The sequence below is a fragment of the Zosterops lateralis genome (genome assembly GCF_965231275.1).
Source record: "Zosterops lateralis genome assembly, chromosome: 2".
Lineage (NCBI taxonomy): Eukaryota > Metazoa > Chordata > Aves > Passeriformes > Zosteropidae > Zosterops > Zosterops lateralis.
Window position 1 is genome coordinate 367,734 of NC_139763.1, and position 15,273 is coordinate 383,006.

Sequence of the window (15,273 nt, forward strand, 5' to 3'; positions counted from 1 at the left end):
CAGGGGAAAATGATGCAGAAACTCCTCAGTGGAGCTGCCAGCCCCGTTCTGGCCATGGCTCAGGGGGTCAGCACAGCCCCACACTGCAGGGGGAAGCCAATGGCAACAAAGAAGTCAGGGACCAGCAGGATCACTGACCCCACCAGGCAGGAACAGGATCTGGGTAAGGCAGGAACTGAAGGAAATCTCCCTGGCTCGGTACCAGAACAGAGGCAGCAGCTTGGGTACTGCCATGGGAAACGGAGAGTGTGAGGTCAGCACGGACAGGGAGAGGGGCAGGGGCTGGTGAGGCTGCCCTGAATCCATACAGGAACAGCAGGAACCAACTGCCCAGCAGGGCTGCCAACAGCACGACAGGGTCACACCCTAACCTTAACCCTAAACCTGAACCTGACGCTCACCCTAACCCTCACTCTCACCCTGACCCTATGTTGTGGTTTGAAAGCAAAACGAGTGAGAGGCTCCAAGTCAGAAATATAATTTAATATGAAGAAAGGTAAAAAGGTAAAAAGGTAAAAAGGTAAAATGGTAAAATAAAATAAAATAAAATAAAATAAAATAAAATAAAATCAATGCAATAACACAAAGGAGCACTGCCAGAGTCAGAACACACCCTGAGCAGGGTGGGGGGAGCAGTCCAGGTGAGGGGCTCTTCCTGAAGCAGTGATCCCACAGAAAGGTCTGGGAGCTCTGCTCCTCTGGGAATCCAGTGGCTCAGGGCTGCTTGTCCTGTCCCAAATCCCAGATTCTCTCCAGGTGGGAATGCTTGGCTCCTCCCCCTGGGCATTGGGAGCATCTCCCAATGGGATGAGGAGTCGTGCAGTGGCTCCTTGATGGCCCATTAAACAGAGAGAGCTCCTGGAGGGAGTTCCCTGTGAGTCCTGGGCAAGGCATTGATGGGCCATGAGCAGAAGACAGCCCAACACTAGAGCACTGCCCCACTTGGTTTTAACAGTTCATGACGATGGTGATGGAATAAATACTTTGTGTACATCCTACACTGCAACCCAGGATAGATGGGCACTCCAAAGCTCCCTGGGCAGCCCCTGCCAAGGCCTGAGCCCCCTTTCCATGGGGAAATTCCTGCTGCTGGCCAAGCTGAGCCTCCCCTGGCCCAGCCTGGGGCCATTCCCTCTCCTCCTGTCCCTGTTCCCTCCTGGCAGGGACAAAACAACCTCTGACCCCTCACATGGAGATGTCACTGAGCAGATCTTCCCACACACACTCCTGACCCTTTTCCACCTCTGCTCCCTCCACAAGAGGAGTTTTGCCCCTCGAGGCACAGGGCTGGGGCAGTTCCAGATGCCCTGCACTGTCCTGAGCAGGTTTCCTGCTCCTTGCCAGGGAAATTTCTAAGATCTGCTTTGTTTTTTTGGAACTGCTGATCACTGAACTGTGTTGTAACATTGTCAGAGCAGTGACAGCTTGTTCCTGGGAGATAATTGTCAGGCACCAGCCTGTCATCTTCCATCTGATGTGTTCTCCCCAGCGCATCGCTCTGTGCTCATCTCAGCTGCTTTTTCCTTTGAAATCTGTTGTTTTATTGTTCCGTGACTCAGCCCTACCAGGTGTCACAGCCCACTCTGGGAGCACCCAGGAGTCACAGGTGCCCACGGTCACAAAGGAATGGCAAAAGCCCAGAAGGGCCCAAAAAATCAAAGATCGCCAAGTTTCATTGGCCAACTCCACGCCTGGTGTGGAAATGGACACATTTTGCCCCCATTATTAATAGAAATAAAAGAATAAATGAAAGAGGGAGGCAGGAGGGTGTGAGAGAGAGATTGGAGAGGAAAGGAGATCAGCAGTCCTGGCTCAGCATTGATCCAAACAGGGTGGGGTGGGCACTGCCTGGGCTTTGGGGGACACTTTTTGTGGGTAAATTTCCCCCCCATGGCGTGGGGTGTCCTGCTCTTCACCTGAGCAATGAGTGCAGGCTGTTCTTCTGGGCCCTCCTGGAAATGGGATATTTGGGGTTCTTTTGGGAGATCCCTTTTTACTGGGTCTACTCTCAGTGAGGAATTCATGCCACTCCTTGTCCCCTCTCCTGCCCTGGAGCTTCCTTTGTGTTGTTTGATCATCACAGACCTGAACAGAGAAGTTGGACCCAAAATGGTGCTGCCCCAAAAAGGTGCTGTCCCAGGAAGGTGCTGCCCCAAAATGGTGTTACCTCACCTGGACTGCTCCCACCACCCTGCTCAGGGTGTGTTCTGACTCTGTCAGGGGTCCTTTGTGTTACTGCATTTATTTTATTTTATTTTATTTTATTTTATTTTATTTTATTTTATTTTGTTTTGTTTTATTTTATTTTGTTTTATTTTATTTTTTATTATTTTTTAAATTTTTATTTTATATATATATATATATATATTTTTTTATTTTTTTTATTTTTTTTTGCCTTTTTACCTTTCTTCTTATTAAATTGTATTTCTGACTTGGAGCCTCTCACTCGTTTTGCTTTAAAACCACGACAGTGCTGTGCTTGGAAAGTCAGTCCCACAGAACCCAAACACTCAGCTGAGTCACAACAGCTCGTTGTGGTCATTAAATGCAATTAGCAGGAATAAACCAGTGCCTGAGGACTGACTGTGATGTTGCTTTGGGCCTGAGCAGACCTGTCCCGCAGATTTTGGGTTAAATTTCATTATAATTGGTGCTTTTATTGCAGATGAGGATTGTCTGAGCAGAAAGGAGAAGGGGAAAGGGCCCGGGGTCCTGGTGGGTACCAGCAGACCTTGCAGGGGTGGCTGTGGGGATCTCTGGGGGATCTCTGGGGCTCCAGGCTCTGCAGGAATGGTCTCCCAGCAGTTCCACACTGGTGGTTCCGTGTCCAGGCCCTGGGAATGGGTCACCCCGTGCAGCAGACACTGATGGGCTGCAGGTGCTGGAAGGGCCGTGGGGGTTTTATTTCCCATCCCCCTGCTCTGACCCCAATGAGATGTATTCCATCCACACTTTCTCCACTGTTATAAATGCAACGGCAAAAATCAGATTAACGAAGAAACAATTTATTAATAAAACAATCCCAATCACCGACAAAGAGAAAACCACAAACAGGACGGGCAGCGCAGCGCTGGGTGGACAGGGGTCTGCACCCCAAGGTACAGATTTCCCAAATCCACACGGAGCGGATCAGCCCGGGGTTTTATAGGGGTTTTTGTGTCCCGAGGTGAAACAGGTGTGGGGAATAGTCCAGCAAATAGTCCAAATACATCTTTGGATGGGTTTCCCGGATTTGTCGGACTTTGCAAATTGTATTCCGGGAAGGTCCTTTCATATGGGGATGGAGCTGGTCCATGGTTATTTCAATGTGTATTCCTGGCCCATGGTTATTTCAATGTGTATTCCCTGGCGGAGAATTCCTCTTCATCGGGGAGGAATTCCTCTGTCTGGGTGCGATGCCGATTCTTATCTGGGTTGGGCAGTGTCTTTGTTTCTTTTGATGGCTCCTGTCCTGCTCTTTTTGTCCCAGGACTGAGGACGGTGGAAACCTGGCTGGGGAATAGTTTCTACGGACTGTACTCTTTTCGTGTTTTATATTAACACCAATCTAACATATATTGCTATATTCTTTTATCACGAATTTTTACCTGATGTCACATTTATCACATCCACCACTGGGGACCAGGGCCTTGAACAGCAGCACCTCCCACTCCTGTGCTGTGCCAGTCCCCGGTGATCAGCCTGTCTGAGAGTCACAAATCTGTGAAAAACTCTTCTCCCACTGCTGACGTCCTCATGGCCAACCTCTGCTGCTGGGCCCATCGTGATGAATCCAGATGTGGACAGAGCAAAAATCGTGTCAGTCCTGGACCACCAGGAAGCCAAATGTGACACCAGAGCCATGGCATGAGCTGGGCTCTGTCCTGATGGCTCCAGTGGTGCTGGAGCCTCACAGGCTCCAGGGGTGACACAGGACAGCAGAAATCACGTCACAAACTGAAGGGCAAACTCTTCCCCTGGTGCCAGCTGGAACAACTGCCCAGACTGGGGAGATAAAATACCTGAGGGCTGTGAATTGTCACGATAATCAGAGGCTCAGGCTGGGCCAGGGCAGGCTCAGCTTGGCCAGCAGCAGGAATTTCCTCATGGAAAGGGGGCTCAGGCCTTGGCAGGGGCTGCCCAGGGAGCTTTGGAGTGCCCATCCCTGGAGGTGTCACCTGGAGGTGGCACTCAGAGCTCTGCCCTGAGGACAAGGTGGGCACAGGGCTGGGGACAATTCCCAGGGAATCATTTGAAAGGATAAGAAATGTGAAAACCATCCTGACTCAAATCTCACCCATTTCTTCCCAAATCCTCACAATTCCCTGGTTTTGTGACAACCCCTGGATTGGGATCTGCCCCTGACAAGCAAAGAGGGAATAGACGAAATTTCATCTTAGAAAGGAAAAAACTCTTGAAAAAACCATCAAAGAAAGTGATGGAATAAAATAAAATGGAGAAGTTGTGTCCAAATGAGCAGCTGAGCTGATAAGGGCTGGGTGGGGTCCAGAGAGCTGATAAGGGGCTGCAGCAGCACCAGCTCTGTGGGGGTCTCTGCCCTGGGGACAAGGTGAGATGTTCTGGGGGGGCTTTTCCAGCCTCGGGGATTTTATTCTCTGATTCTCTGATTCTGTGGCCTTCAAGGTCTCTTCCAATCCAAACCATTCCAGGGTTCCATGGCTCTGTGTGTGCCATTTCCACAGCCAGACGTGGCTCTGTGCATCCCACACCTGATGTGGATGATCTGGAGAAATGCCCAAACCCTGGGTGATGTCACCACACAAATATTTGAACCAAGCATCATTTCCTCCATTGATTTCCCTCCCACAGAAAACGTCTAATGGAGAACGAGGCTGTGCCTGCTTTCTCTGCTAAAAAAACAATGAATAAATACCTCAATAAACTCTGAAATTCTGCAGCAGAGCGCTGGGTACCCACTGCTATTGTGCCAGGCATATCAGCAATTTCCATCAGTTAATTAGGGAGCTGAGCCCGCAGGGATCAGGCAGGGGTTATCAGGGAGAACAGCTATTCTTGTGGGCACAAAGGGGAGTTAAAGATTAACCAGCAAAGCAAATGAGCTCCCGGGGATTGGCAGCTGCGAGGAGCAGCTCTGTGGGTCTGCAGAGGGGCTGACAAGGAGGGAGGACCCACCCCGGGGTGGGATTTCTGCCTGATGGATCATCCCAGGCAGGTTGGGTGAAGTGTGAGCCCCACCACGAGATGGGTTTGCCATTGGCCTGCCCGGGGCTCCCAGGGACAAGGGTAAAGGCAGAGCAGAGAATTGTGGAATCGTGGAATGGTTTGGATGGCAAGTGACCTCATGGATCATCTCCTTCCACCCCTGCCATGGCAGGGACACCTCCCACTGTCCCCAGTGTCCAGTGCTCTTTCGTGTTATTGCATTTATTTTATTTTAATTTTTTACCTTTTTCCCTTTCTTCTTATTAAATCGCATTTCTGACTTGGAGCTTTCAAACCACGTTTTGTTTTCAAACCAGGACACCGTGGCTCTCCGGGTGTCACCAGAGGTGACACTGAGCAGGGACAGGTTCCCAACACAGCCCAGCCCTCCCCACCTCCCACCCAATGCAGGAGCTTAAAGGGAATGGAGAGAAGCTGAGTGATGATCTGTGCTGTGCCAGCAGGAGAACCTGGGGTCCTACCTGGGGTCCTTCCTGGGGTTTACCTGGGGTTTACCTGGGGTTCACCTGGGGTTCACCTGGGGTTCTGCTCAGGGTTCTACCTGGGGTTCTGTGCATGTCAGGCCAGCAGAGCAGTTTCTCAGTGTTCTCACCTGTCACCCTAATCCTCAGCCTTCTGATGATTGTTTACATCTTTTCCTTTGGAGTCTCTCAAAACAATGTGTATTGTTTTCATTCCTCTCGGTGATGGACTTCTGGATTGACCCCTGGGGTCAGAGAGGTGTTCCTCTCATTGACCAATCCTTGACCGAATTCCTAATACTATAAAAACCCTAAATCATAATAAACTGCCCCTTCTTTTCCTCACTTCAACCTGATGGATGAGTGTGGCTCTTTTTGTGTCCCTGACAGTGACACTCCCCTGCCAGCTGGAGCTGCTGATCCCCAGACAGGAGAGGGACTGGGGCCAGACTGGTGCAGAATCACAGACTTGGAAAGGACCTTAAATCCCACCCAGAGCCACCCCTGCCATGGCAGGGACACCTCCCACTGTCCCCAGTGTCCAGCCTGGCCTTGGGCACTGCCAGGGATCCAGGGGCAGCCACAGCAAATCTGGGAATTCTATTCCAGGGCCTGCCCACCCTGCCAGGGAACAATTCCTGCCCAAATCCCATCCAGCCCTGCCCTCTGGCACTGGGAGCCATTCCCTGTGTCCTGTCCCTGCAGGCTCTTGTAAACAGTCTCTCTCCATCTTGGAGGTGTTTTGCAACTTTAATGATTTTGTGATTCCTGGGGCAGGGAGGCGGTGATATTTATATTTATATTTATATTTATATTTATATTTATATTTATATTTATATTTATATTTATATTTATTTATATTTATTTATATTTATATTTATTTATTTATATTTATATTTATATTTATATTTATTTATATTTATACCCCCAGGGCTCCCCAAGGCATGTGGATCCTGCCTCTGACAGAGGCTTTGCTGAGGTTCCCTGCCAAAATCTCCAGGTGAATTTTCTCTGCAGAAACTACACAGGAGAGAACCCCCTTATGGGGACTTGGCTTCCGGGCTGTCCCCCTGCCCCAGGAAAAGGAGGAATGTGACAAAAGGAAGAGGAACAGAAGAAACAACCTTTCTGTGAAGGTTCTGACACGGCACCAAGAGCCTCTGGGTGCATCTGGCACGGGGCAACCTGTGTGACCCTGTGGAGATGGTTCCTCTCCTTGGTGACCTGGGGAGTCCCCCCTGCAGGCTGGGGGACACGGGTGATGGGGGCAGCAGGGACGGGAGCATCCCTCATCCTCATCCTCATCCTCATCCTCATCTGCATCTGCATCTGCATCAGCATCCAACCTTCATCCTGCATCCGCATCCTCCTCCACATCTGCATCCCACCTCCTTCATCCCACATCCACATCCTCATCTGCATCAGCATCCCACCTCCTGCATCCTCATACCATCTCCTTCATCCCTTATTGACATCCTCATCTGCATCTGCATCAGCATCCTGTCTCCTTCATCCTGCATCCACATCCTTATCCACATCTGCATCTCACCTCCTTCATCCTACATCCACATCTGCATCCATATCTGCATCCACATCCTCATCCACATCCTCATCCCACCTCCTTCATCCCACATTCACTTCCACATCCACATCCTGCATCCACATCTCCACTCCACTTCCTTCATCCTGCCTCCACATCCAGATCCACATCCAGATCCCCATCTGCATTTTCCACACACAGCACCTGCCTCTGCCACACCCTGCATCTGCCTCCTGCCTCTGCATTCTGCATCTCATCCCATCTCCTGCCTCTGCATCTGCCTTCCTCACCCTGTGTCCTCATCTCACATCCTGCATCCCCCATCCCACATCCCACTTCTGCAATCTGCATCCCTCATCCCCCATCCCACATCTCCCATCCCACATCCCTCATCCCACATACTGCATCCCGCATTCCACATCTCCCATCCCTCATCCCGCATTCCACATCCCACCTCTGCAACCTGCATCCCACATCCCACATCTCCCATCCCGCATCTCACATCTCATGTCTTGCATCCCACAATCCCGCATCCCATATCCCGCATTCCCATCCCACAATCCCGCATCCCATATCCCGCATTCCCATCCCACAATCCCGCATCCCATATCCCGCATTCCCGTCCCACATCCCGCATTCTTCATCCCTCATCCCGCATCTCACATCTCATATCCCGCATTCCACAATCCCACATTCCTCATCCCGCATCTCCCATCCCGCCTCCCACATCTCGCATCCCGCATCCCACATCCCACATCTGCAACCTGCATCCACATTCCACATCCCGCATCCCTCCTCCCGCATTCCTCATCCCACATCTCATATCCTGCATCCACATCCCACAATCCCGCATCCCACATCCCACATACCGCATCCTACAATCCCACATCCCTCATCCCCCATCCCGCATCCCTCATCCCGCATCTCACATCTCATATCCTGCATCCCACATTCCCGCATCCCGCAATCCCGTATCCCACATCCCGCATTCCACATCCCACATCCCTCATCCCACATCTCATATCCCGCATCCCACAATCCCACATTCCACATCTCATATCCCGCATCCCACAATCCCACATCCCACATCTCATATCCCGCATCCCACAATCCCACATTCCACATCTCATATCCCGCATTCCACATCCCACAATCCCGCATCCCACATACCATATCCCACATCTCCCATCGCTCATCCCGCATCCCCCGCCCGGTCCCGGTGTCCCGGTGTCCCGGTGTCCCGGTGTCCCGGTGTCCCGGTGTCCCGGCAGGGGGAACCATCGAGCCGCGCTCGCCGCCCGCGCTGGGGCAGCTCCGGCCGGGGCGGGGGCGGGGGCCCTGCAGGACCCGCTCCGCTCCTTCCTCGGGGACAGGACGGCTCCGGCTGCGGCCCTGCCCGTGTCCCCGGGCTGCACAGCTGTCCTGGGGGCTCCCAGTTATCTTTGGGGCTCCCAGTTACCCTGGGGGCTCCCCAGTTGTCCCCAGGCTCCCCAGTTACCCCTGGGGCTCCCCAGTTACATTCAGGGCTCCTCAGTTACCCTGGGGGTTCCCAGTTACTCTTGGCGATCCCCAATTATTCATGGGGCTCCCCAGTTACCCCTGGGGCTCCCCAGTTGTCCTTGAGGCTCACCAGTTACCCTGGGGGGTGCCAGTTACTCTTGGGGCTCCCCAGTTACTCTTGAGGATCCCCAATTACCCTGAGGGCTCCCCAGTTACTCTTGGGGATCCCCAGTTGTCCTGGGGGCTCCCAGTTACTCTTGGGCGTGAAAAACAAGGGATCCCAAATTGTTCTTGGGGCTCCCCAGTTGTCCCCAGGCTCCCCAGTTACCCTCGGGGCTCCCCAGTTACCCTGGGGGCTCCCAGTTACTCTTGGGGATCCCCATTTGTTCTCGGGGCTCCCCAGTTGTCCTGGGGGCTCCCAGTTACTCTTGGGGATCCCCATTTGTTCTCGGGGCTCCCCAGTTGTCCTGAGGGCTCCCAGTTACCTTTGAGGCTCCCCAGTTACTCTCAGGGCTCCCAGTTACTTTTGGGGCTCCCAGTTACCTTTGGGGCTCCCCAGTTTCCCTCGGGGCTCCCCGTCTGCCCTGGGGGCTCCCACTGAGGCAGAGGCTCAGCCGAGGCTCCTGAGCACCCACAGGAGCTGCTGCTCCAGGATCTCACCCGGCTCTGCCTGTCCCAGCCCGGCCACTGCAGCTCCCTGGGGAGGGTCTGGGCACAGGGAAAAGCCCAGGAGTTGCTCCTCAGTGCCAGAGACCTGGGGCTCCTCAGGCAGAGGCTGTTTGGGGACCCAGGGGCTCTCCTGGGGAATTGTCTCACTCCTTTGGGAGCCTGGGGAGCCTTTGGTATGTCCCAAAGCTCCTTCCCACGGGACAGGGTGTGAGGACAGCTCCGAGGGGAGCACAGGGGTCTCACCTGTGCACAGGTATCGGTGATTGAAGGAGAGATGGGGAGACTGACCATGATCAGAATCCGGTTTTACTCAGGTTTTCCAAGCACTTATACACCATTTCAGTGAGGTTAATAATGTCTACTACAACAATTAGGTTAAAGGATCATACAAACAACTCATACATTTTTCAACATATCCATGTAGAGGGTTGATTGAATCTTCTTCTCTTGAGCAGGTTTCTAATCCCACCTTCTCATGAGCTCAAAGTTCTGTTTGTTCTTTCCAGGGCATCCCAGTCACCAGACTAGATATATAATTAAGTCTGTCTCACTCTCGTGAATTCCCATAGACAGGCCCTGCCAGGATGTCCCAGACAGAGATGGCCTGAGAGGTGGCACTTGGGGACAGGCCATTGGCACTGCAGGGGTTGGGATGGGATGGGATGGGATGGGATGGGGTGGGATGGGGTGGCCTTAAAGGTCCTTGCACAATGTTGGGAAAGAGGGGACAGGAAGGGCTTATGGATATGACTGCATGGTAAGAAATACTGCAGATATAAAACCTGTGAGTGAAATAGGAATGAAAGCCAGTTTGGAGATGTGAGCATGGCAGGCAGGAAGACGGGGATGAGCTGGAGACAGGAAAACAAAAGACAAGAATGTTGCCTTTCCACCTTGGCAGAGACATCCGGGAACAAGGGCATGAGAAAGGAGTCTGTAGAGTTTAGAATATAAAATGACATGGTGATGTAGTAGTTCTCACAGGCTGCAGGCAAAGTCTGTAGGTTTTGTATCTCACGCCGGTTGGTCACTGTAAATTAGAATATTCAGCACAAAAAGAGATAGAATGGATTGGAACAAGAGGATCGCTCTCTTGTCCTGGCTCTCCTCCCTTTTGCCCTCACCTCTCTCCTCTGGCCCTCTCACCCTCTTCCCTCACCTCTCTTGGCCCATCCCCTCTCCTCTCTCTCACCTCACTTGCTCCTGTTTTCTCCCCACGTTTTTCCCCTGCTCCTGCCCCGTTTTTCCCCCTGAGCTCTCTTCTCTCTCTCTCTCCCCATTCTCTCTTTAGGGCTTTGCTCCAGCCCAGGCTGGTGGCTGAAGGCAAAGCCCTCTTTACCCACCACCCTTGGAATAATAAACCCCCGTGTTTCTAGAACATCTCAGCTCTGCAGAGCTCCTTGTCCCTGCCATCCACAGAAATTTCTACACTGGTCCCCCTCTGTCCCCTCTCCAGAACTGGGATTTTCCAGGTCCTGGTCTCCCCCCAGCCACCATCAGTCCAGCTGTTCCCTGGCCCTGCACTAAGCTGCTGTTTTAACCTCTGGGGAGTTTCTCCACCCTCGGGAAGCTCTGCAACAACCATTGTAGTGGTGTGGTTTTATCAGTTTTATGTATGTATTTGTTCCTTGTATTAAGTTCATTTTTATAAGTTGTAATGGTTTGCCCCATTTGTTCCACCCTCACTGGTTTCACCCCAACCCCAGTTATGTGTCAGTCAGAAGTTTTCCAGCCCCTGGGCCTTGTCTGTCGCTTTGGGGTCTCTCCCAAAAGTCTGGAAAGTTCCAGTGAGGACCCCAAGTGACTGGACAAGACTTTGGCTGTCTCCCCACCTGAGTTATTGATTTGTCACAATGTGTGTCATTTACCTGGATTTACCTGATTTGTCCCCAGTTAAACCCATCCCTGAGTTCCTCCCCCAATAAAAGGTGTTGCATTGGGGGGGTTTCCCACTTTTTTCCTGCTGCTTCTGCTGGGGCAGATCCCCTGATGAATAAAGCCAGAGTTAACCCAGAACAGCCTCCTCTTTTCTCCTGCTGTCGTTGCTTCACTCCTTCAGGCAAGACAAGAACTCCCAGGGGTGGGTGAGGTTCATCCTGGTACCAAACCCTTCCCTGTGGAGGAGTCAGGGCTGGCCCAGGCAGAGACAGACACCTCTACAAACCATCACATGTCACACAGAGGGGAAGGAGGAGGAGGAGGAGAAGAAGGTCATCCTCAGGCAGCAGCATCTGCCCTGGCCAGTTAAAGCAGCACAACTCCAGTTCAGCCTCACCCTGAGAGACAGGAACAGCCAGAGATCATTTCTGATTGCCCTGAACTTGTGCTGTGCCCCTTCCCTTCCTCCTGAGCCTTGCCCAGCTTTGCAGGGCCTGTGCTGGTGCTGCAGGGCAGTGGGGAGGGGACAGTGGGGAGGGGACAGTGGGGAAGGGACAGGGGGTGCTGCAGGGCCATGGGGAAGGGACAGTGGGGAGGGGACAGTGGATGTGATAAATGTGACATTGGGGTAAAAATTCGTGATGAAAAATATAGAAATATATGTTAGATTGGTGTTAATATAAAATGTGAAAAGGTACAGTCTGTTTTAAAAGAATTCCTCTCTCGCCAAGTGGCTGCCCATACAGCACCTGCTCCCCAGCCCGAGACAAAGAGCAGGACAGGAGCCACCAGGATGGACAAAGACACTGCCCAACCCAGATAAGAATCAGCATTGTACCCAGACAGAGAAATTCCTCCCCAATGAAGAGGAATTCTTCGCCGGAGACTACACATGGACCAGCGAGCTCCATCCCCATGTGAAAGGACCTTCCCGGAATACAATTTGCAAAGTTCGACAAATCTGGGAAACCCATCCAAAGATGTATTTGGACTATTTGCTGGACTATTTCCCGCACCTGTTTTGCCTCGGGACACCAAAACCCCTATAAAACCCCGGGCTGATCCGCTCCGTGTGGATTTGGGAAATCTGTACCTTGGGGTGCAGACCCCTGTCCACCCGGCGCTGCGCTGCCCGTCCTGTTTGTGGTTTCTCTCTTTGTCGGTGACTGGGATTGTTTTATTAATAAATTGTTTCTTTGTTAATCCGATTTTTGCCGTTGCATTTATAACGGTGGGGAAGGGACAGGGGGTGCTGCAGGGCCGTGGGGAGGGGACAGTGGGGAGGGACAGTGGGGAGGGGACAGTGGGGAGGGACAGAGGGTGCTGCAGGGCAGTGGGGAAGGGACAGTGGGGAGGGGACAGTGGGAAGGGACAGGGGGAAGGGACAGTGGGGAAGGGACAGTGGAGAGGGGACAGTGGAGAGGGGACAGTGGGGAGGGGACAGTGGGGAAGGGACAGTGGGGAAGGGACAGTGGGGAGGGGACAGTGGGGAAGGGACAGTGGGGAGGGACAGGGGGGAGGGAACAGTGGGGAGGGACAGGGGGGAAGGGACAGGGGGAAGGGACAGTGGGGAAGGGACAGTGGAGAGGGACAGTGGGGAAGGGACAGTGGGGAGGGACAGTGGGGAGGGGACAGTGGGAAGGGACAGTGGAGAGGGGACAGTGGGAAGGGGACAGTGGGAAGGGACAGTGGGGAAGGGACAGTGGGAAGGGACAGGGGGAAGGGACAGTGGGGAAGGGACAGTGGGGAGGGGACAGTGAGGAAGGGACAGTGGGGAGGGGACAGTGGGGAAGGGACAGTGGGGAAGGGGACAGTGGGGAGGGGACAGTGGGGAAGGGACAGTGGGGAGGGGACAGTGGGAAGGGACAGGGGGAAGGGACAGCAGGGAAGGGGACAGTGGGGAAGGGACAGTGGGGAGGGGACAGTGGGGAAGGGACAGTGGGGAGGGGACAGTGGGAAGGGGACAGTGGGAAGGGACAGTGGGGAAGGGACAGTGGGGAGGGGACAGTGGGAAGGGGACAGTGGGAAGGGACAGTGGGGAAGGGACAGTGGGGAGGGGACAGTGGGAAGAGCCTTTTCTCAGCTCCTTTTGTGCCCAGGTGTCCCAGGACAGCAGGGGCTGGGGGCACAGCCACAAATCACAGAGGGATTAACTGGGGCTGGGGCTCTCACTGCTGGAACAGTCAGAGCTGGGGCTGGGGGCACAGCCAGAAATCACAGAGGGATTAACGGGGTTCAGAGCAGAGATGGACCCCCTGGGCAGGGAGGAGGTTCCCTGGAGTGGGGCTGGGACAGTGCAGGACAAGGAAATTTGGGGCAGGGATTTTCGGGGACTGTTGCAGTTTTGGTTTCTTTTTCTCTGCCGAGGTCAGGATTAAGACACGGGAAATGCAGATGTTGAGTTCAGACTTGGATGTTTATTGTCTCTTATCTATTCACAGACTCAGGAGCTGTGAGCTCTAATCAGCAAGTTAGAGAACAAAGGCAAAATGGAAACTTCTAACTCGTTCCAAGGCTATTTAAGTGTTAATTACCCAATAATGAGGTGACACCTGTATTATTTATATTTCTGACTCAATAATGACCACTCAAGGCCTGCAATGCAGAACTTTTTTACCCAATTAAAACCACCCAAACCCATGAAGGAGAAGAAAGAAGAAGGTGAAGAAGAAGAACTCAGACAACACCCAAAATCCTCCATCTTGACTCACATGTATTACTATACACTAAAATCCCAAATCCAAGTTTCCAGAATTCCAACAGGGGACGGGAGTGCAAGGTTAGGGTTGGGGTCGGGGTTAGGGTTAGGGTTAGGGTTAGGGTTAGGGTTAGGGTCGGGGTTAGGGTTAGGGTTAGGGTTAGGGTTAGGGTTAGGGTTAGGGGTTAGGGTTAGGGGTAGGGTTAGGGGTAGGGTTAGGGTTAGGGTTGGGGTTAGGGTTGGGGTTAGGGTTAGGGTTAGGGTTAGGGTTAGGGTTAGGGTTAGGGTTAGGGGTAGGGTTAGGGTTAGGGGTAGGGTTAGGGTTAGGGTTAAGGTTGGGGTTAGGGTTAGGGTTAGGGTTAGGGGTAGGGTTAGGGTTAGGGTTAGGGTTAGGGTTAGGGTTAGGGTTAGGGGTAGGGTTAGGGTTAGGGGTAGGGTTAGGGTTGGGGTTAGGGTTGGGGTTAGGGTTAGGGTTAGGGTTAGGGGTAGGGTTAGGGTTAGGGTTAGGGTTAGGGTTAGGGTCAGGGTTAGGGGTAGGGTTAGGGTTAGGGTTAGGGTTAGGGTTAGGGTTAGGGTTAGGGTTAGGGTTAAGGTTGGGGTTAGGGTTAGGGTTAGGGTTAGGGTTAGGGTTAGGGGTAGGGTTAGGGTTAGGGGTAGGGTTAGGGTTAGGGTTAAGGTTGGGGTTAGGGTTAGGGTTAGGGTTAGGGTTAGGGTTAGGGTTAGGGTTAGGGGTAGGGTTAGGGTTAGGGTTAAGGTTGGGGTTAGGGTTAGGGTTAGGGGTAGGGTTAGGGTTAGGGTTAGGGTTAGGGTTAGGGTTAGGGTTAGGGTTAGGGTCAGGGTTAGGGGTAGGGTTAGGGTTGGGGTTACCACACCTGGCAAACATGGTTTTACCCTCATCCCCAAGGGGGAGCAGCTGCTCTCTGGCTCCAGCCTCGTGTTTGGGGCAAACTGAACCTTGTAGTGTAGGGACAGCTCATCCCCCAGCCCTGCTCTGCTCCCTCTGCCTCCCATCACTCCAGGACCCCACCAGGACCCAGCCTGGGTTTTACCTCTGGGGGTGGATAAATCCCAGATCAGCAGAGCTCAGCACCAAACCCACATCCCAGACCAGGGCTGGGCTTGGAGCAGCCAAACGTGGCACCTCTGCTGGAAACCCCAGTCACTGATGGGAGCAGCAGGGTCCCCTGGCAGGTGGGGGGTCCTGGGAGAACAAACCAGCTGTGCCCCACTCACTCTTGCTTTTCTTCCCTCCCCTCTTTAATCTGTGCCTCAGTTTCCCTGCCTGGAAAAAGTGGATTTGCTGCTGTTTGTGTCAACAGAAAATTGTTTGGTCCTTCTGCATC

General features: G+C 52.9%; 1 long non-coding RNA gene across 1 annotated transcript in view; it reads left to right on the plus strand.

The window, feature by feature from the left end:
* The first annotated feature begins 324 nt into the window (after positions 1-324).
* Positions 325-15,273, plus strand: part of LOC310906530 — a 101,297-nt gene continuing 86,348 nt past the window's right edge. Inside the window, exon 1 of the long non-coding RNA XR_014589414.1 lies at positions 325-528. This is a non-coding gene — a long non-coding RNA (uncharacterized lncRNA). The remainder of the gene's footprint in view (positions 529-15,273) is intronic.